Source organism: Bidens hawaiensis, unplaced genomic scaffold, assembly GCF_021521415.1.
Source record: "Bidens hawaiensis isolate Kalapana, Puna unplaced genomic scaffold, B.hawaiensis_p1.1 tig00055202_1, whole genome shotgun sequence".
In the NCBI taxonomy this organism is placed as follows: domain Eukaryota; kingdom Viridiplantae; phylum Streptophyta; class Magnoliopsida; order Asterales; family Asteraceae; genus Bidens; species Bidens hawaiensis.
Window position 1 is genome coordinate 1 of NW_027499977.1, and position 24,055 is coordinate 24,055.

Consider the following 24,055-nt stretch of genomic DNA (forward strand, 5'->3'; position numbering starts at 1 on the left):
ACAATTCCACACGAAACGTTAATAAGAATATTATGGATCATGTAACTTTTATTTATCGTGTTAGTTTATATCTTATTATTTAATGAAGAATTGGATTTTAATAAATTAATTGGCAGATAATTTTTTTTTTTGAACGATCAATGTATAAAGTCGGCTACCCGGGTAACTCAAAGAAAAAAGGCGACCTGGTACGCCTGCGATCACAGACAAGGCTGAGTAACGTCAAGCCCACTTGTTCCAAGAAAACCCGTTGCCCTAATGCCCGCTACGGTAAAAACCTGGTTGGGATTATATTCGAACTTAGGGACCTTGCGGCCCCAAGTCTAAATCTTTACTTCATGCCAATGTTAGTTTAGATAAAGCTCATTGGCTCAATTATGATCGATAATAATCCATACTTATACTTTGCAAACAGAGTAATCTCACTATCATATATAAACATCATAGATTTTATTCTCAATTTACATTTGACATATACTCGATTTCGTTAGTACTTTTACATTTCGCTGATAATTTTTAGTGTGGGAGAAACCTAGGGAAAATCACATATAATGATTATGCTACCGGGATTGTTCTTAACAACAAAAATGAAAGTTATTATTATCATTGGTCAAAGTGTAAATATGAATTCTTATATCGACTAATAAGTTATAGTAAGAATTGTTAAAATCTACTTTTCCTTATCTAATTTGTCGTGTTTAGTAAATTGTTTTCTATAATTGTGTTGAAAGTGCCGTGTTATTAAATTGCTTATATTTAATTGTAAATTGTGTGTCTTGTTGTGTTATTGAAGAATCTATCTAATCGTGTTAAATTTGTATGTCATTTAATCCATTTACTAAACACACATACTTCCTCAGTTCCTCTTATGTATGGTGTTTTATATATTTATAAAATGTTTCATAAAAGATAGGCTAAATGTTTAAAATGTTTCACCCCCCCCCCCCCCCCCCTCTTTGAAAACAAACACATAAAAAAAACTTTCATATTCTCTCTTCATATATTATAATCAGCAAAACTGGCATAAAACATAGATTAAATAATGTTTTTTTCCGATTAAACTACTTTTTAAATGTTTTTCTATTTAATGTTTTTACTTTTTTGAATATAAAAACTATTTTTATTAAAAATATAAATGATCACATATATATGTGACTTTCTTCACATTAAACCACCTTTTTAAATATAAACACTATTTCTATGTTAAGATGTTTTTATCATATAACATTAGATTTTTAATTCTCAATTCACAAAATGTGCGCAGTTATTTTTTTTTAAGGCATTGTGTACACCTATTAAGTAAATACACTATTTCTTTTGTCATTTATTAATAAAAAAATAAAATTTATTTTAAAAAATGTAAACTATCTCTAAGAATGATTTAAAATACATTCTTTAAATATAATAAAACAACTATAAAAAATATATCTTTTCAAATAATAAAAAAAATATTTATTTTAAATAAGAAAAATGATTTTTGTTATTTAAAAAAATAAAATTATTTTTAAAAGATAACAAAATGACAAAAATGAAACAAAAAAGGTTTTAATCATATTAATATAAAATTTGAGAGATGAGGTACGTCCAGTAAAAATGAGAGAAAAGAAGTACGTTTAGCAACACCCTTCATGAAACGCTAATTTCTTTTAGTGAATGTTTCATATAAACTCTTTTAATTTAATTTAACTTTTATTAAACCCTCTATTATAATGCATTAAGTAATATAAGTTTATGAATTTGAATAATGTATCAATGAAAGAAAAGCAAAACAATCTGAAAGAGATATATGGTGGTTATAGTGTTGTACACTAGTTAATAACTTAAGTTAATATTATATCATGTGTTTAACATTTATATTGCCTAAAGCTTACACAAGTTGTATATAAATACACATGATTTCAACCAGCTGAGAAATGGTGTGGGGCATTGTGTCGCTCTTTTAATATGCCTTGTAGTAGCATTGTATTGGTATTCTTTATCTTATCATTTGTATTTTGTGAAGCATTGATTCCACACTATGAGTTTTCTGTAAGTAATTTACTTTTAAAATCGAACAAAAGATCTAATTCTTTGTCCATTACATTAGATGTTATTATTACTACGTTGTTTTTTTTTATGTGGTGTAGGTGAAGGAAGCATCACACATTGGCCTTAGCGGAACCACAAACTTCTTAACGGTTAACGGGCAATTTCCAGGACCAACTTTACATGTTCGTGAAGGAGATACTATTTATGTCAAGCTGCATAACAATGGGAAATACAATATTACCCTTCACTGGTATGATGAATACGTTTAACTCATAATATTTTAATTACTGATTTTGATTTAATATTATTTATTTCATAAGAAGTTAAAAATGTTGTTTAGAAGTAAACTTAGCATATCACCAAACCTTTTTTTTTTTTTTTTTTGCTTCATTTGAACCTAGAGCATGCATATTATGTGATCATTATTATGAAAAATTATAATTTGTTTGAATAAAACCAAGGCATTTTAGGTATTTGAATATTATCAAACTAGGCTATGTGCTCGTGTATAAAATACATGTTAATACATCAACTTTTAAATCACAAGCATGGAGTAAAGCAATATAACAATCCACGATTTGATGGTCCTGAATATATCGTACAAGGTTCAATTCAACCAATTCAACCGGGTGAAATGTTTACCTACAGATCATATCCATGGTTGGAACACTTTGGGGGCAGGCTCATAGCGACTGGTCTCAAGCCACGGTCCATGGTGCAATTGTGGCGCACCCTCAACGTGGCACGAGCTACCCTTCCACCCAACTCCAAAAAGAAATGCTCATTTCTATAACCGTAAGTTACTCTTAACAAACACACTTTTTATATATTCTTACAACTTTCGTTTTGATGTTTTATTAAATATTGCGCCCTCCGGAGAGAGGTCCAATTAGCTCCGAAGGATATGGTCAAACCAACTAGTTCAATCTTCCTCGGTTTCTAATGTTCAACGAAGATATTAACGTCGCAATTGTCTTTATCTTATGAAATACAGGATTCACTCCTATATAAATTATCATGTTATATTTCATCAAACCTGTGATTATAGTATATGTGCGTGACTACGAGATACATGTAGCTTGCTTTATATAAATTCCTAAGAAATTATATAAAACCCTACTTTATGTTTTATATTTGAACTTTTTTAATCTTCATCTATGAGCCACTAAATATATTGTATCCATTGATCAGTAGAGTAGATATTATGATTGCATATAATCATATATGAAAATCATTATAATGCTTATTTGTATTTACAAAATTATCAGACCCCCTCTTAGTTCCATAGAAATTTTATGAATCATAATTTTTAGTAACCTTTTTTTATCATGTTAGTTATATCACATTATCTATTAACCTTTTAAGTGAGTTGTTTAAGTAATTGTGTTAAGTTGTTGTGCTATTGAACCATTTATATTTTATGTAAATGTGGCATGTTATGTTGTATTTAAAATTTATTTAATTGTTTTAAGCTTGTTTGTCACGTAGCCCACTTATTAAACACACATACTTTCTTTTATGTATGGTGTATATATTTTAAACATTTCACAAAATATCAGGTTTTCGCTAAAGGTGCACTCTTTTCGTTTATTTTTTACTAAATCATAAAATGTTGCGTAATAATTTAACTAACAACCCAATTATTATTTAAACATGTTTTTTTAATAAAAAAACTGTAAAAAAATAGTTTGATTGGTGAATAAAAACCTGGCCCCACAATCAATCCCTCACGCCCGCCATTGAAGTGGTGCTTTCCCCATTGGCGCCCCACCTCTCTGAAATGGTGTTTGACGCTAGGTGTGGCTGATGAGGCACTCAGTTGTAGTAGGTTAATGCCACTACACAAACATGAGTTGAAAATTTAAGTAACTGACCCCAAAAATGATTATCGTAAATCGTAAAATCAACATTAAATTTTCACATTTATATCACCTAAAATTTACAAAAAGTTGTATATAAATCCAAATGATTTCAATTTCAACTAAAGAAATGGTGTGGAGCAAGTATTATTAGTCTTTTAATATGCCTTGTAGTAACATCATATTGGTAATCTATATCTTATTAGCAAAATTTGTATCTTGTGAAGCATTGCTTCCACATTATGAGTTTTTTGTAAGTAATTTTTCTTTTAAAATGGAACTAAAGTTTTAATTCATTGTCCGTTTCTTTTAATGTTATTGTTCCTACGCGTTTTCCGATGGCGTAGGTGAAGGAAGCATCACACACACGTCTTTATGAAACAAAAAGCATTTTATCGGTTAACTAGCAATTTCCAGGACCAACTTTGTATGTTCGTAAAGGAGATACTGTTGATGTCAAGGTACATAACAATGGGAAATATAAAATCACTATTCACTGGTATGATAACTATTTTAATTCAGAATTTTTAGATACTGATTTTGGTTTACTATTATTTTAGCAAAGTGGATGAAATGTTAACAATTTCATTACCTATTACCATTCAAACTTTATTTTATTTCATTAATTGCTATTCAATGTTATTACATTATATCATATAGCATCATATGTTAATTTTATTATTATTATATAAATGTTATATTGCATTTATTGTTATTATTATAAAATAATGTATTGAAATTGTGATTTGTTTATTAATATTACGGGAAATTCCTAAAATGGCCTATTTATTGAAAAAGATTCCAAATATGCCCCTCCTAATTCAAGTTTCCAGATTTGTCCTCAAGCTATCTAGTCGTCGACAACCTATTAGATTATCGAGACAACGATCCAACGGTAACGCGTCGTGGCCTACCCGTTTTAACTACTAAGGCATCGTGGCCTACCCGTTTTAAGTACTAAGGTGTCGTAACCTACCCGTTTTAACTACTAAGGCATCGTGGCCTACCTATTTTGACTACTAACGCACTGTGGCCTGCCTTTTTTAACTAACACGTAGGCCACGACGCGTTAGTAGTTAAAACAGGTAGGTCACGAAGCATTAGTAGTTAAAACATGTAGGCCACGACGCGTTAGTAGTTAAAACAAGTAGGTCACAACGCATTAGTGGTTAAAACGGGTAGGCCACGATGTGTCAGTGCTGGATAATTAACTCATAATCTCGATAATCTAGCAGGTCATCGACGACGAGATAGCTAGAGGACAAACCTGGAAACTTGAATTATGAGGGACATATTTGGAATCTCCTTCAATAAGCGGATCATTTTAGGAATTTTCCCTTAATATTATCTTATTGGGTTGTTTTAATTTTAGTGTACATGGTATTTGAACAACATTTAATTAAGTTTAATCACAGGCATGGAGTAAAGCAACCTAGAAATCCATGGTTTGATGGTACTGAATATATTACACAATGTCCAATTCAACCGGGTGAAGCGTTTAACTATACAATAGTATTTTCTACGGAGGTGGGAACACTTTGGTGGCACGCTCATAGCGACTGGTCTCGAGCCACAGTCCATGGCGCAATTGTGGTGCACCCTTAGCGTGGCGCGATCTACCCTTTCCCCCAACCCTATAAAGAAGTGCCCATAATATTTAGTATGTATACATCATTAAACACAAACAATTTAATTACACAAAGGTGTACATAAAATGACGAGTGTCACAGTAAACATGTCAATCCATCTGTTTTGACCTTAATCAAATTAATACGTTTTGAATTCACTTCTGGTTGATTGATTGATTGATTGAATTCACTTCAGGTGAATGGTGGATAAAAGATGTAATGGAAGTGCTTCATGAATTTGTTGCTTCTGGTGGTTCCCCTTGAGATTCTGATGCTTACACAATCAATGGTCAACCTGGTGATTTTTATCCATGTTCGAAACAAGGTTAGTTTAGTAATTTTACATTCGTAAGTAGGGGTGTGCACAGTGTGGTCCGGTGCGTTTTGGGCTAAAACCAAACTAAAAACCGAAACTTTGGATTTTGGATTTTTGAAACCGTTTCGTTTCGGTTTTGGTTTTTCGTATTGGTTTTGGTTCGGTTTTTTGGTTTTTTTAGGTTTTCTTCATTTGAGCTTGAATATTTTATGCCGAAAAAAAAAGTTAGGCCGAAAATAGTGAATGTCAGTATAGATAATTTTCTTAATTAATAAATAAGTGACTATTATATATATTGGTCAAAAATATTTGAGTTATATATTTATTAAATTATTATAAATGACTTAACATAAAAAAATAAAAAGAAATCTGGAAATTCAGGTCGGTTCGATATTTTCGGTTTTTATTGCATGCAAAACAAAAGCCGAACCATAAGTTCGGTTTTTACAAAAACATAAAACCAAACCTTTGGTTTTTATTTCGGATTGGTTTTTTGGTTTCTTGCACGCCCCTATCCACAAGAGTCAAAACTTTCTAGAAGATTTATTTATAGTGTTGATTATATTTTTATAGGTACCTTCAAGTTAAATGTGGAACATGGGAAAAGGTATCTTTTGCGTATGGTAAATGCAGTAATGAACGAAATACTCTTTTTCGCCATTGCAAATCATTCACTAACCGTTGTGGGAGCCGATGGCAGCTACACCAAGCAGTTGACCAAAAACTATGTAGTAATTTTCCCAGGTCAAATGCTTGATTGCATATTTGAAGCAAACCAAGTTCAACTAGGGGGGCGTTACTACATGGCAGCCAGAGCATATTCTTCTGCCACTACCCTTCCTTTTGATAGCCCCACCACCACCGGAATCGTCCAATACGATAGTGGTGGTGATCCTGTTATAAGCATGAGAGATCCTATACTTCCGTCCTTACCCTACTACAATGACACCACCGCCGCTTTTAACTTCCTTGGTAGCTTTAAGAGCATGGGTCCGCTCTTATTCTCATTAGGCGCATATGACACAAAAATATACTCAACCGTTTCCATAAACACATTCCCATGTAAAAACAACTCATGTGCCGGTCCAAATGGTACAAGACTCGCGGCAAGTATGAACAACATTAGCTTTGAACATCCTTCGATCGACATACTTAAAGCATACTATTATCACATCAATGGTGTGTTTGGCACGAAATTTCCTCGTGTTCCACCGTTGTATTGCAACTTTACCGACAGTAATTTACCCGCGTTTCTACTGACGCCTAAGAGGGCAACAGAAGTTAAAGTGATAGACTATAACAACATTGTGGAAGTGGTTTTTCAAGGGACTAGTTTGGTTGCTGAAGAGGTAGGTCCCAGCAGAGCCCAGTTGGACCCGCAAGACTCACCTTGAATAGGGACGTCTGCGCAATGACCAACTGCTCCAGCAGGACCCACCATGCTCAGAGAACCTTACGCGCAGTACGCCAGCTGTACCCGTAGGGAAAGCCTCCCAATGGCGAAGTACCCCGCCTGTTCCCGCAGCTGCGGATACAAGCCATCAGGGAAGGCTACCCGCACTAACAGCAAGGCTACACGCACAAGGCATTCGCTACTTCAGTAGTCACATGAAGGAATGAGCAAGGCGGGAATACTCCCGCCTAAATGAGCCAGTCCGTATGCTTCTGGAAGGTCTTTCGTACTATACCTACTAAGGTATGGGCGGAACAGACAATTTGACCAGAGCAGCCCATGAACCAATCACAGGGTGACAGCTCACCGACAACAATACGAGTAGGAGCATCCTCTAGTACTGTTTTGTCACTATTAGCCGCTGCCTACTCACCAACCCTTACGATGGGACGTGCGCAGCCTACAGTTGGTGGAACAGTGCGTAGCCGGCAGTAAAGGAACAGTATACAGCCGACAATTACTGTTGGCCGTAGCCTATCCACCAACCAGCATGGCCTGTGCGTAGCCCACTGTTGGTAGAACAGGAATACTATTCAGCCGGCTGTACCTTCTGGGAAACCTACCTTCGGCTATAAATACTCCAACACCTTGGAATGGTAAGGACATCATCTGATATCTCAATCTTATCTAGCAATCTCTTAATATACACTTATATTCAGAGCAATCTAGTCTGATTCTCACGCCGGAGGGTGGTCACAAGGAGGAACCCCCCCCCCATTCTCTGTGACGAGCTTACGGTGTCTGTTTTGCAGGTCCCCTGAAGAACAACCTTCTCTGCTGGACCTCATCCTCGTGGGAAACATTACTTAAACCCCAGATTATCTATAATCTACCCAGGGTTAACCTAGTGTTTCTTCATTGGCGCCATCCGTGCATAAAAGCTTGAACTAATTTAGTTTTTTCAAAATTTCTGAAGAAATGGTTAACGTTACTCCGGTCCTAAGGCCAGTAACCGACCAAGAAACCCCGGTAACCACAACCCCAGCAACTGGGGGAAACACCGGCGGTTATACAAATCTTACGAACACTACCCCGACTACCCAAGCCGGGGCAAGTGCAGTAAATATTCCACTGGGGTTCACCGATGCCCAGTTGGAAAAACGAACGAGGGTCCCTCGCCAAACACTAGATCAAGTGAAGGCATGGGCCGAAGCACGTCAGAGAGAGTTCCAAGCTGAATTGGATGAACGCTTGCGTTCAGTTCAACAGGCTGACGAATTCGGCAGTACTCGCCAACATCTCAATATGAACAGCGAGTGCGAGTACTCAGACGACGAGAGGGAAGAATCCGATACCGACGCAAACCCTCGCCATAAGGCGAAAGGGAAGCGTAAGGAAACGGACTTCCAGCCGAAAAGGAATTTTGGGGAAGCTTTTAAACCCACGAATGCGGAGAGAAACCCGCGTGACTTCTCCAAAACCTTTAGGCCAACTGCTACAAATGCAGGAAAGTCAAAGTTCGCAAAGGACATTGCGGAAGCAATCGCCCCGAGAAGTGCCAAACAAATGTCCAACATTGGCACTTATGATGGTCTATCCGACCCAGACGACCACTTGAACAGATTCATTGCGGGGGCAACCGTCAGTAACTGGACGGAACCCACGTGGTGTTATATGTTCCAGATGACTCTGGTTGGAACGGCCAGGGCATGGTTCGATCGTTTACCGGTCCACCACATATATGACTGGGCGGACTTTCAGAACAAGTTCAGCCAGCACTTCAGCCAACAGAGGAAATATACTGAAGAACAGTGGACGATCCTCAACTGCGTGAGAGAGGAGGATGAGTCTTTACTAGACTTCATCACCCGCTTCAACTCCAAAAAGCTAAGTCTCGGCAGCATAAGTGAAGATCTTGTTCGCGCCGCTTTCATCCAAGGCGCCGAATACCCAGAGCTTATCCGCACATTAACGGGTAAGGATGGCATGCCATCAACATGGGATGCCATCATGACGGCGGCAAAGCGCTTTGCCGAGACGGAGAAGCAACTGGGAAGGGATCTTCCCCAGAGTACACACCTCTACACGCAGAGGACAAGAGAGAACAATGTTCGGATCGCCCGGCAGAACAAAAAGAGGAAGCTAGGTATCTGGCAGTCAAGGGTAAACTTTGACACCTCATCCAGCTCTCACCCTCTTGTTGGCGGAAGAAATCACACACACCCTTCAAGCCAAAAACACCGGTGGACGCCACTCACCAAAAGCGTCACGGAGATATTTGCCACTGAAAAGCTACCGTGGCCAAAAGCTCCAATGATCCGGCAGCGACCTAATGCGGATCAGAGTAAATCCTGTGACTTCCACGGGACAAAAGGTCATAGTACGGAAGAGTGTACATCCTTGAAGGATATTATCGAAGCATTCGTCAAGGATGGAAGACTGGCACACCTGGTGGCATCAATCAAGAAGGGAGGAAGAAACGACAACCGGTACCGAGGCAACGGACGAAAGCCCGTTGACATCAGCATCAACATGGTTCATGGTAAGATCAGAGGAAGAAAAAGGCGAACGCCAGAACCGTGTGCGTGGAAGGAAGCTGAGGTGCGCTTCCCGCGAGTGCCAGGAGGACCCAGCAAAGAAGGCCCTATCGTCATCAAAAGCCAGCTGGGGCACTACATCACTTCCCACACTCTTGCTGACAACGGCGCCTCGTCAACGGTGATGTACAGGCAGTTCTTTGACAAGCTAGACGACGAAGACAAGGAACGCCTGGAAACGATCTGCGCCTCGATGGAAGGGTTTGATGGCAGCACAAACACCCCCCTGGGTATCCTATCTTTCCTCGTCACTCTTACGGATGGGAAACACTCCCGCACAGAAGATGTGGACTTCGTCGTGATGAGGAAGCCACACCATACATACGACATCCTCTTCGGGAGAGACGGGATGGCAAGGTTCAACGCCGTGGTATCCTCAGTCCACGGCATGATGGGATGGCCAACAGCTGAGGGTGTAGCGATGATCACCGGCATTCCCCAGGTATGCATCGCATCTGTCTCATCTAAACCCAAACCAAAGATGGCTAAACCAACCATCACCGAACCAGAAAGATGGGCCTTCAACGGCAAGTACCCTGACCAGGCCGTCACCATTGGCCCAACAATTGTTGATCCCACACGCACCTTACTCAAGCGCTTATTACAAAAGAACGCTGACATCTTCGTGTGGACACCAGCTGACATGACTGGTGTACCCCGAAGTAAGGCAGAGCATAAGCTCAAATGCGATCCGGCTGTTACGCCGATCGTACAAAAGCGCAGAGTAATGGGGCCAGAACAAACTAACGCGTGTAGAACCCAAGTCAAGGAACTCCTTGACGCAGGCATCGTACGCGTTAGTAGATATCAAACTTGGGTTGCAAATCCCGTTATGGTACCGAAGAATAACAAACAATGGCGCATGTGCATAGATTTCAAAGACTTGAACAAAGCATGCCCCAAAGATTGTTATCCGTTACCTGAAATTGATCTTAAGGTGGACTCGTTGGCACCATTCCGCCTTAAATGCTTCCTGGACGCGTATAAGGGGTACCATCAAATCCACATGGCCGTTGATGATCAGGACAAAACCGCTTTTCGGACGCCCGATGGCACATTTTGTTACCAAATGATGCCATTCGGACTTAAGAATGCCGGGTCCACATACCAACGCCTGATGGACAGCCAGTTTCATGCCCAAATTGGGAGGAACTTGGAGGTCTACATGGATGACTTGGTCATCAAAAGCCCTGACCCAGAAGCGATGTTGAAAGACATCGAAGAAACTTTCAACACGCTCAGGAAGATAAACATGAAGCTCAACCCGAGCAAGTGTGCCTTTGGAATGGAAGAAGGGAAGTTCTTGGGGGTCATCGTCACTAAAGATGGCTTCAGAGCGAACCCTGAAAAGGTCGAAGCCATTATCAAAATGGAATCACCTACTACCATCAAACAGGCTCAGACACTGAATGGACGACTAGTGGCACTTAATCGCTTTTTGGCAAACCACGCGGATAAGTTGTTTCCCTTCGTGTCAACATTGAGAAACTGTTTAAAGAAAACGCACTTCCGCTGGACACCAGAAGCGGAAGCAGCTTTTCAGGAGATTCGGTCACGCTTGATCGAACTCCCAACGCTGACAGCACCAAAAGCGGGAGAGGAGTTAATCCTACACCTTTCCGCAACTGATAGAGCAACCGGGGCAGTCCTGCTAGTAGAACGAAAAGGCATCCAGATGCCGATCTATTATGTCAGCCGTATCCTAACAGACGTAGAAACCCGGTACTCTACCCTCGAAAAATTAATCTTAGCACTTATACACGCTTCACGCAGGCTAAGACGATATTTCCAGGGTCACCCAATCGCCATTCTCTCCAACTTCAAACTTGCAAACGTTCTAGGCAAACCCGAGTTATCGGGACGCCTAGCCAAATGGGCAATTGAGTTGGGGGAATACGCGATAAAGTATAAGCCAAGACCAGCCATAAAAGGCCAGGTTCTGGCCGACTTTATTGCAGAAGTGCCTGTATCGCGGGAAAAAGAGTGCCAGGAAGAGGCTCAACCCTCTCCAGCACAAGACATCAATGATGTCTGGCGACTCTACACTGATGGAGCAGCCAGTAACGAGGGTTCAGGCGCAGGGCTGAAACTAACCAACCCAGCGGGCCAAGAATACACTTACGCTATTCGACTGGATTTTCCAAGTACGAATAACGAAGCCGAGTATGAGGCATTCTTGGCTGGGCTGAGAATAGCGCGTAAGATGGGAGTGAAAAACTTGGAAGCCCACGTGGATTCCATGTTAGTAGCCAATCAAATCAACGGGACGTACACGGCCGTGAACGACACAATGGCCCTGTACCTCGCACAAGCAAAATCCCTTATGCGCGATTTCAACGACTGCAAAGTCATACACGTCAAGCGAAGTGAAAACAAATCTGCGGATGCGTTAAGCAAGCTTGCATCATTAGCCTTCACCCACTTAGGAAAGGATATCCGCATTGAACTCCTCGAGACACCTTCGGTCCCGCACAAGGAAATTTGTGTCATCCAAACCGGCACGGAAACGTGGATGACACCAATAATAAAATACCTTGCGGCAGGTACACTACCAGAATCCAAAACACAGGCAAGAAAACTACGCTGTAAAGCACTGAATTATCAACTCATCGATGACATCCTTTACAGACGTAACTTTCTTGGCCCACTCTTAAGATGCGTGGACAACCAAGATGCTGACTACCTCCTAAGGGAAGTACACGAAGGCATCTGTGGAGTACACGCAGGTCCCCGCGCTGTTGTAGCTAAGCTAAACAACGCGGGATACTTTTGGCCGGGGATGCATACGGATGCACTGGCATACATCAGAAAATGCAGGTCTTGCCAGCTTTACGCACCCAACACGCACCGCCCGAAGAATGAACTTTTTCCAGTCACTTCTTCATGGCCATTTCAAAAGTGGGCCATCGATGTGACAGGCCCATTTCCTACAGCAGCAGGAAATGTTCAGTTCCTAGTGGTAGCCATCGACTACTTCACCAAGTGGATAGAAGCAAAACCTTTAGCCCAAACAACCGCGAAACATATCAAAAAATTTATTTGGGAATTTATTATTTGTCGTTTTGGACTTCCACAGAATTTGGTGAGCGATAACGGCACCAACTTTGCTGACAAGAAGCTACAACAGTGGCTGAAAGAACTTCAAATCACCCACACCTTTACCTCAGTGGCACACCCGCAAGGTAATGGTGAGGTGGAAAGAGCAAATAAGAGCATCGTCGAAGGCATAAAGAAAAGACTCTTGGAACACAGATCCGGCTGGGTGGACGAGCTTCCGCACGTCCTTTGGGCAAACAGAACGCTGAAGAAGGCCAGTACGGGAGAAACCCCGTTCAGTCTCACTTATGGCACTGAAGCCATGGTCCCGGTCGAAATTGGTTTACCCTCACCAAGGGTCTTGATTCAGCCAGAAGACAATGATGCGGAAAGACGGTTAGACCTTTTGCTAACCGAGGAACGCAGAGACTTAGCCGCAGTGCGTGAAGAGAACTACAAGCGACAAATGCAAAAGTACTACAACACGCGGGTAAAACTCTGCAACTTCAATGTAGGAGACTACATACTGCGTAACAACGAGGCTTCGAACCAAGAACGCCCAGGAAAGCTGGCCCCGGTCTGGGAAGGGCCATACATTATCAAAGAAGTCCTGGGAAAGGGCGCATACCGGCTCGAAAGGCTCGATGGCACTCCCATCCCAAGAACATGGAATGGAGCTCAATTACGCAAATGTTATATGTAGATCAATTCCAAACTTGTAAAGAAAAGGCCTAGAGCCACTTCTAATGGAAATGATTCTCCTTTCACAATGTGTTGATAGCCTTACCTTTATACTTATGAACTTCCCACACTGGTGCCGGTATTCACCGCATAAATGGGGGAAGAAGTAAGTCGTTACGTGTGGAAGGCGGCAAAACCCGCATAAACACAACGATAAAAATAAGGAAAACCTACACGCAGGTCAGATGTAAGTAAAGTTTAGCCATCCTTGTAAGTGCAAGTGACGGTCTTACCCGCACAATCACGAACAAGGAAGCAAAACTTCAACCTATCATCTACCACGTTCAAAGGTTAAATTATTCTGAACACTTAGAAAATTTCAAAGGAAAAGATGAGGAAAACTTCCACGCAGGTCAGATATAAGTAAAGTGAAGCCATCCTACTAAGTGTAAGTGACGGTCATACCCGCACAATCATGAAAGAGGAAGCGAAACAAACTTATAATTTACCACGTTAAAAAGTTAACTTATCTAAGTACTAAAGAAATTACTAAGTTAGATCAAAGCATGCGTAAAATAAACAAGGCAAAGAACAAACGCAATCTTTATTTCATTAAATTCAAATATTACAAAGATAGCTATACAAAAGCAAAAATCTACGCTAATGGTGGAAAGGGATCTTCAGAATCAGGCTTCAGGACCACTTCCACTTGGACCCGCTCCATCAGTAGAGCGTGGTGGTTCAAGGAAGGCTTTAAGAATAGCTAGCCCATCATCAGCAGCAGCGACTTCGTTCACCTTCTCCACCACAGGATGCGGGAAGGCAGCATACTGGTTCACTGCTTGGTCGTAAATAGCTTCAGTATCCACATCGTACAAAGGGAAGTTGGAAGGCGGGATGCCTTTCTCAACGAACCCTAGACCAAGCAGGAAGCCGGCCTTTTCCCCATCCTCATGAGAAGCGTTGAGGGCTGCGCTCATAGCATCGTCATAAGACGTCTCTGAGAAGACCCGATGCACAACCTACAAAGAAAAAATACAAGTATCAGAACCTTTTCTATTTACAAAGAAAAGCGTGAAGACATAAAGCTAAAGATACCTGAGACAACGCTTCTCGAAGAAGCCATTCCTTGGCAACCAGAGCTTCTTGGAGGGCAGCTTGAGCTTCGTTACGGGCGCGTTCGGCTTCACTATTGTTAAGGTTGGCAAGCAACACATCTTTAGCCGCAGCCTCTTCGACGCCCTTTAGCTTACGCTCGGTATGGTCAAGCACCCCCCTCTGGTCCAGTATTTCTTGAAGCTTCTTAGCGTCCTCCATCGCCAAGGCATCATGAGCCTGCTGGAGAGCCTCTAATTTGGCTTTAAGCTCTTCATTCTCCAGGCGTAGAGGCTCAGCAACAGCTTCAGCCTTGGTGGCCCTTTCAGTCGCGTTCCTAGCAGTCTCCTTAGCCAGCCGAAGCTATTCATTAACAGCTTGGGCAGCCTTGGAGCGAGCCTCGAGACGGGCCTGAACCTCGACTTCAAGGGCCTTGAACGCCTTCTCCTTCTCCGCCGCCGCGGCGGAAAGCCTCCTATTCTCCTCCCGGACAGCCCGCGCCTGAGCTACTTCCTGAAGGCGAGCTGCTTTTAACTTGTCGTTTTCACGACAAAGCAGCTCGACGCGCGGCTGCATCCGGGCAAGGAGAACCCGAAGCTCATTGCTTAGCCTACCCTCCTGGTAGCTAGCCATGGCTTCCCCCAACGCACCACTGGGAGCAGCGTGACGAGCCCACTCCACGCACTCCACAGGTGTGCGAAGGGTTGTTCCTCGGCGAATGTTCCATCGTGGAACATACACTTCATTGGAATCCGACACTGCAAAAAACAAAGAGCAGTTAGGAAAAGATGATTGACAAATATAAAATAGGCCAAAAGAACCCTACGCACCTGTAGGGTCAATAACATGCCGATAGCCGCCGAACCCATCACCTGAACCCAAGGGAAATCCATCCAAGAGGTCAGGCAGATGGGAAGGTGGCAGAGTTTGGCGATACGCCCCATGCATACCTGAAGGATCGGCCGTCGTTGCCGATGACGGAGGAGGCATGGTGGCGGGCCACGCGGTGGACGCTGCGGAATACGCAGCAATAGTAACCGCCGGCTCGGTGAAGGATGCTGTAAAAATCGCACTCACAGCCGGCGGTGACGTCATCTCAGCTGGAACAGTCGGCTCAAAGGAGTGAGCAACTGAACCAGCGGAAGCAGGCGCAGGCGCCTGGGTCGACGCCTCAGGTAGGCTGACCAAGCCTACCGTCATTGGCGGAGAGGTACTCCTCTGCGCTCCACCCTAGAATGCGTCAACATCCACGCCTGCGTAAAGAAGATAAGTGTTAAATGATATTAAGCTATGAAGTTAAGACAAGAAGTTTGTACTTACGGGTTTTCTTGAGCCTAAAGGTTTGGAGAGGCGGGGACGAACCCGATGGAGCCGGCCTCTTTCCGCCGGTTACCGTCGTCTTCTTGGGCTCTCCGGAGGTGACAGTCGCAGCCTCCGGAGCGGTGGTCTTATCACCACCGTGATTCCCCGCCACCTCTTCGCTCTCGGTCTCCGAATCAGACCGAGGCGCCGGATCGGCAGTGGAGGCCACCTTCTCCTTCCCCTTCCCGCCGGCAGCCTTCTTCTTCCGCACCAACGGAGGACCATCTGCGGATTCCTCATCAGAACAAACGATTAGAGGAATTCCAGCAGAGGTTTCAACATTGAGGGGTCGAGGGTCGAATAGCGCCTTACCTGGCCGACGGGCGCTAAGGATCTCATGGCCTTGCGGATAGACCTCCACGAACCGATCCGCCGTTTGTTCTAGGATGGGCAACTCGTTCTCGTCTAGAGCGCGAGTACCCATCCGAGCGGGACCGTCAGCCTCCCGCGGGTTCAGGAGCGACTGCAAGTCGTTCCCCTCTGAAATAAACAGGAAAAAAAAAAAGAAAAAAAAGTTAGAAGAGATTCTAAATCAACAAAAAAGAAACGAAGCATACCGTAAGGAACAGAGTTCGAACCGTATTCGAGGACGATCGGAATCTTTCGCGCATCCGCCTCCTTCCACACCCGGCTCATCCCCAACATCACCATCCCGGACTCCGCAAACCGGTAAACCGGAGATTGGACCCGGGATATCTTCGAAAACCATTCCGCCTCCTCGTAGTTGGAGGCGTGAAGGCTGGGAAGTGCTTTCCCGTTCTTGAATTTCATGGCAATGGGGATGGCGCGAGTGGATATGAAGAAGAACTCCCGCTTCCACGCGCGAAGACTGCGCTCGGTTGCGCAGATCTTCAAACCCTTGATCCGGGTTATCAACGTGTACTACCCCTGGATGCACCTCCAAGTGTAGAAGGTCATCAGGCGGTCAACATAGGGCTCAATGCCCAAAATCCGGCACACCCACTCGAAGTGGCGAATCTTGGCGATCGCCATGGGGTGCAACTCGGTCAAATGAACACCGTGCCTCTCAAGGACACGGTAAACAAACTTTGTCAATGGGAACCTAAGATTCCCATAAACAAAGAATGCAGCATAAACCCCGATCTTGCCTCTGGGGGCATCGTACACCGTCTGATGGGGTTCAGGAAACTCAGGCTCGAGAGACTCGAGCATGAACTTCCTGACGACGTACCGATACAGATCGCCAGGCAGAGCACACTGGCACTCGCCAGCAGTACTATGGTCATCAGCTGTAGATTCGAGATCACGAGACATCTTGTAAAAGAAAAAGAAAACGATTTCGGGAGAATGCTTGCCTGAAAAGGTGAGTATTCGCCGGAAATCGCAAAGAAGATGAAGAGAAGAGTGAAAGTGTGGATTACAAAGAACCCTCTCCCTCTTTATATACTAATCGCAATTAATGCGATGAAATTAATGCGGAAGAGAGAGAAAACGAAGGTGCAATGAAAATATGACACGTGGCAAAAAGCAAGCTGGCAACAGCTGTTGACAGGACGCATACCATTAATTTCGCGGCCACGCGCCCGAAAAATCGCGCCCACGCGCAAGAAAAAGCGTCTGGAATGACCATGTACTGTCACGTCACCATAACTTCCTGCACGTCCTGACACAGTCAGAAGAAACCGTCGCACGACGTGTCAGAGGTTTGGACTGTTCTTATCCTTCCACCAACTCTTCGAATTTCAAAATTCAAAATTCAAAAAGATTCAAAAGTAAGCGGGAAAATACCCCTTACCTTGGCAACCAAGTAACTGTAAGACAGGTGCGGGTACAGTGTTAAGGCAAAACCCTTCACATACTTAGCAACTGCAAGGAATTGAAGCCAAGAATTCCTCGGCAACCAACTAACCGTAAGACGGATGCGGGTACAGTGTTAAGGCAAAACCCTTCACATACTTAGAACCTGCAGGGAATTGACGCCAGGAATACCTTGGAAGTAAAGTAACCGTAAGACAAGTGAAAGTACAGTGTCAAGGCAAAACCCTTCACATACTTAGCACTCTGCAGGGAATTCAAACCAAGAAGGATCTTCTGGGCCATGCTGGCGGAAACGGGAATAACATCCCCGCATTACGGGAACGTCGAGAACTATATTGTTCGAAACTCCATAATGGGATTGGTGGTTTTAGCATAATTAATCAGTATGTTGAAAACTACCAAAACCCCACGGAGAATCCACAAGTGGGACTCAACGCTCCTGACGTACAAGGAGGTTACAAACCTACCCGCTTCACACCCAAAGATCAAGCAGAAAAGTCGGGAATTTCTGCGTGACATCATGAAAACCGCGGGAAGAATCACCACGGAAAACCTAAAAACTAAACCATTTTCAAAAAACCCCTTGCTAAGTCCAAAAGCTCACCTCACTTATTAATAATTCATGAGAAGAACATTGGACTGGGGGGACTTGAAGAGGTAGGTCCCAGCAGAGCCCAGTTGGACCCGCAAGACTCACCTTGAATAGGGACGTCTGCGCAATGACCAACTGCTCCAGCAGGACCCACCATGCTCAGAGAACCTTACGCGCAGTACGCCAGCTGTACCCGCAGGGAAAGCCTCCCAATGGCGAAGTACCCCGCCTGTTCCCACAGCTGCGGATACAAGCCATCAGGGAAGGCTACCCGCACTAACAGCAAGGCTACACGCACAAGGCATTCGCTACTTCAGTAGTCACATGAAGGAATGAGCAAGGCGGGAATACTCCCGCCTAAATGAGCCAGTCCGTATGCTTCTGGAAGGTCTTTCGTACTATACCTACTAAGGTATGGGCGGAACAGACAATTTGACCAGAGCAGCCCATGAACCAATCACAGGGTGACAGCTCACCGACAACAATACGAGGAGGAGCATCCTCTAGTACTGTTTTGTCACTATTAGCCGCTGCCTGCTCACCAACCCTTACGATGGGACGTGCGCAGCCTACAGTTGGTGGAACAGTGCGTAGCCGGCAGTAAAGGAACAGTATACAGCCGACAATTACTGTTGGCCGTAGCCTATCCACCAACCAGCATGGCCTGTGCGTAGCCCACTGTTGGTAGAACAGGAATACTATTCAGCCGGCTGTACCTTCTTGGAAACCTACCTTCGGCTATAAATACTCCAACACCTTGGAATGGTAAGGACATCATCTGATATCTCAATCTTATCTAGCAATCTCTTAATATACACTTATATTCAGAGCAATCTAGTCTGATTCTCACGCCGGAGGGTGGTCACAAGGAGGAACCCCCCCCCCTTCTCTGTGACGAGCTTACGGTGTCTGTTTTGCAGGTCCCCTGAAGAACAACCTTCTCTGCTGGACCTCATCCTCGTGGGAAACATTACTTAAACCCCAGATTATCTATAATCTACCCAGGGTTAACCTAGTGTTTCTTCAGTTGCAGGACTTGATCATCCTATGCATTTACATGGATTTAACTTTTATATCGTCGGATATGGATTCGGTAACTATAACGAAAAGAAAGATCCCTTGAAGTATAACCTTGTAGACCCGCCACTCAGGAACACGGTCATTGTTCCGATCAATGGATGGGTGGCAATAAGGTTCAAGGCTTCTAATCCGGGTAGCATATATACTTCATAGTTCATAATGCATTTATATTAGATAAAACAAAGGGAAAATAACCAAAATGTTCATTCAAATCCCACTAGTTCCATTATGTCCAGCCCAAAACCAATCGGGTCGTCTAGTTATTTTTCCCCGGTGACCGAGCGCCACATGTCAAGAATGTTTCCAGTTGGCCTCCTTTTTTCTAACCCCTGGACGAAAATGTTACCGGCGCCACTGGTTAGAATTTACTAAGCGTCGGGCGGTTTTTTTCTAGGCAGCTACTAGATTTTATAAATTATTGCGGTTACTAGATTAATCTAGGCGCCGCCTGGTTTTAAAATTCAAATCCTTTACAATTTTTTCCCCATAAAATTGTTTATAATATTATATTTGAATTTTTTTTTTTCATAAAATATGATATTATTAAAAAAAATCCTTATTATTAAATGTTCTTACAATGTAAGTTATGAAAATTGTTTGGTTATTTTTTTTTATATACGTAATTTTCATATAGCATCAGATTTTTTATAATATAAAAAAAATCTTAGAGGAATTGAATTTGAAAACCAAGCAGCGCTTAGATTAATCTAGTAGCCACATGGATTTATAAAATCTAGTGACCACCTAGAAAAAACCGCATGCAGCCAACTCCTAGAAAAACCCACCCGGCGCCAGGAACATTTTTGTCGGGCGGTCAAAAAAGGAGGTGGCCAACAGGAAACATTTTTGACATGTGGTGTTCGGTCATTGGAGTAGAATAACTAGACGATTCGATTGGTTTTGAGCCGGACATAATAAAAACGGTGAGATTTGAATGGGCATTTTGAAAATTATGATGGTCAAAATGGACATTTTAGTCATGTTCCCTAAAACAAGTACCAACCTCATTTATATTATTTATTTTCTTAACAATAATGTCTGGTCATTTTGTCAATGATGTTAAATAGGTGTAGGGTTCATGCATTGTCATCTCGAACGTCATACAACATGGGGATGAATACAGTGTTCATCGTTAAGAATGGCAAAAGGATTGAAGAAAGTATGCTTCCACCGCCTGTTCACATGCCGCGGTGCTGATTTTGTTTGCATTTGCGTAATTGGTACATGATTTCATAGACTAAGGCAAGTATTTATACCAATGGCAAATATAATATCACCATTCACTGGAGTGACAACTATTGCGTAATTTTCTCTTCATAGATCGCACAATAAAAGTCATTCATATTTGATCTAAACAGTAAGCACTAAGCAAACGAAATCATATATATATAAACATATAAACATCGATCTCAAATAAACTAAGCAGACAAAATCAGATGTAAACGACAACATATAGTCTGAAACGTCAAAATAACACAAGTTCAAATAAATTTTTGAAACATTAATACGATGAGCTTCCAAGTGACATCATATACAAAAGGCCTGATGAAGGAAAATTGCCAACGTCCTCGTCTTGTTGGGTCTTTCTTGTTTTTACGCAAATAAAACTTCAAGTACATAATCAAGTGAGATGCAATTTTAGCCCAAAGGGTTACTTGTATTATTCGTAACACAAGCCAATCGACATTTGGAGGAAAGGGCAGAAAACTCCAAAAAGTTATGATGTTTGGAGCCAATCGAGGTTTGTAAAAACCGCATTTAATCTGTTATCTGTGTCTTCGTTAGAAAAAAAAATCATCATGTGCTCACCTTGCAAACAAACATTTTAGGTCACAAGTGAAAATTAGCTATACAACGTACTGACAGCTAGCGCATTCTCAATTTCATCACAAGTTATTGGTAATATTTTGCTCACGCAATTTAACATCTTGTTAAATTTGCACACCACATGCCCGTATCAACTAAGTTCATGAGTTGGAGATAAGCTGACTCGAACCATTGGCGTTCACGCAGATGAGTCGTAGTCTTTCAAACTTCACCGATGGTTTAGACAAATCCAGGTCTTTTTCAATTTAAATATTTATGTAGCTAATTGTTAAAAGCAGTATGTATTGCAAAATTAACTTTTCGAAGGTAGGCCATTGGTTCTGTCGATAATATACCAACATGTTTAAATGGAGAGTGGTTCAATAAGTTTAACCGGTAGGGTTGGCTGTTCGGGTTTCAAAACATTGCTTTTCAGATACGTTTTTTGCAATACACTTTAAGAAATGCTAAATTCAAAGCATAATATTTTGATTTTTATTTTTTCATATACTTTTGGAAAGTGAAACTTATTTCACTTTTAAACATTTTTTATGTACTTTTTATTTTCATCAATTTTATTTTATTAGTTATAAAGTTCATTTTTCGATTACCTCTTCCGTTTATCCTTAATTCAAGCTAAATATATAAACCCACGTTTGTTAAGTGTGAATGGGATATAAATACACTATAAAAATAACAACAACAAAAATTACACCAATGTTTCAGATGACTTTTTCATTTGTAATACTTATTTTGTTACTACTCTAATTTCTCAACTTAAATAAAAGTAATTCTGTCTAAATTCATAAATTTTGTACGATACATTATAAACACTTTTCAGAATTTATTTTAATTTATTTTATTGGATCCGGTTGGTCTAAGTCAAAGTTCAAAGGTTCAACCATATACAATGGTATACATAGAAGATTTTCTAAGGTGATTAATTACTCTTGTTGAGAAGCAATTCTCCTTTGTCATTGATTGATACAGATGGTAATCAAACTAGAAACCAACGGGTAAATCTTAAATATTCGGGAACGGTAGTTACATACAAAATCGAGTTAGGGTTTTTTTTTTTTAAGAAATTACCGGTCTAGTATAGAATCGAGTTAGAATTTTTTTTTTTTTATATACGGGTGATACCCTGCCCAATTACAATTCATACCTGTTTACCCGAACACACCTTAATCATTTTCTTTTATTCTTATTTATTTTGTCGGGCAATAGATTAATCTAATATTAAACTAATAAATAATATTAAACTAATAACTCACCACCTTTTTATTTTTTTATACTTCTTACTACTTCGGTTGAAATTATATAAAAACTAATAGTAAGAAATATACGTGGAATTTGAAGGGTAATTTTTAAAAAAACTAACGGGCATACTTCATATCCATCAAGTATGCATTAAATACGAGATACGACTTTACAATATGACATAAAACCGTGTTTTCTGACATTCTTCGTATTGTTATCATATTCTTCATATTGTTATCATATTATCCGAATGAATATTAGTTTCAACGCTACATTAATTGGTTTTTGTCAACCATAATAAGTCAAAAATAAAAGAGTAAGAATATATTATCATATACACATTACTTTTTAGAATTTATCACCTCAAACAGTTGTGTATAAAACTATAAATTCATGTGATTTCGACTAGAGAAACCGTGTGGGACATCACCTTCCATTACAACATGTCGTGTAGCAAGATCGCGTTGTTAATCTTTTTCGCATTAGTGAAATTTTTATTTTGCGAAACATTGCTTCGACACCATGAGTTTTTTGTAAGTAAATTAATTATTTTGAAATGCTACATAAGTTTTCATTCTTTTGCGTGTTTCTTTAAATGTTGTTACATTCGGTTTTTCTGATTGTGTAGGTGAAGGAAGCATCATACACTCGTCTTTGTGAAACCAAAAATATTTTAACTGTAAACGGGCAATTTCCTGGACCAACTTTGTATGTCCGTAAAGAAGAGACTATTTACGTCAAGGTGCATAACAATGGGAGATATAATATCACCATTCATTGGTATGAGAACTCTTTGTTTCAGAAGATTTTCATTAAACACCAATTTTGGTTTACTATTATTTTGTTTTATTTTTAGTAAAATTTAATTAGGTTTTTAGCTAATAACGAAACATTATCACGAGATTACAGGGCCGTGTCTAACATTGTCATAACGATCGTATTATAGTTTTTGTTCAAGTAATATAGCAGCATTCACATTCATGGTTCATCTTTCATCTCAATACATATAATTACACTAAAATCAACAATTTTTATCTCTCGTTTTCAATTAAATAAAACTTTTATACATTTATTATTACATTTTATCTTTTCATCATTCACAACTACTTTAAAAAGTTATTAACAAATTAAAACGTTTTTTAAAAAATGATAAACAATAATATGTTTTTTTTTTCTCCACTTACAACTATTTCATAAATATAGAGGATTGACCGTGAATGCTCCAAAAGAAATTTTTTTTTTAAAACATGATATTTAAATGTAAATTGAACATATACATGACCCCATTGTTGCTTCATTTGAACCTAGATTATGCATAATATGGGTTCATATTAAACTAAAAGCAGTGAGTGTCAAGATCTTTATAAGACAAAAACAAATTCTAAAGATTTGAATTGAAGGATTTAAACTTTTTAGTAAAGTGATTGAAAACTAATTAACAATTTTATTGTTATTCAAAATTTTGATAAAAATAAATAGTGCATAGTTAATTATATTATATTATATTATATTATATTATATTACATATTACACCATATTATAT

The 24,055-nt window shown here is 40.8% G+C and overlaps 1 pseudogene; it reads left to right on the top strand.

Annotated features, from left to right (window-relative positions):
- The first annotated feature begins 1,944 nt into the window (after window positions 1-1,944).
- On the top strand, window positions 1,945-23,458 carry LOC143601021 (laccase-15-like; annotated as a pseudogene).
- Window positions 23,459-24,055: the final 597 nt, after the last annotated feature.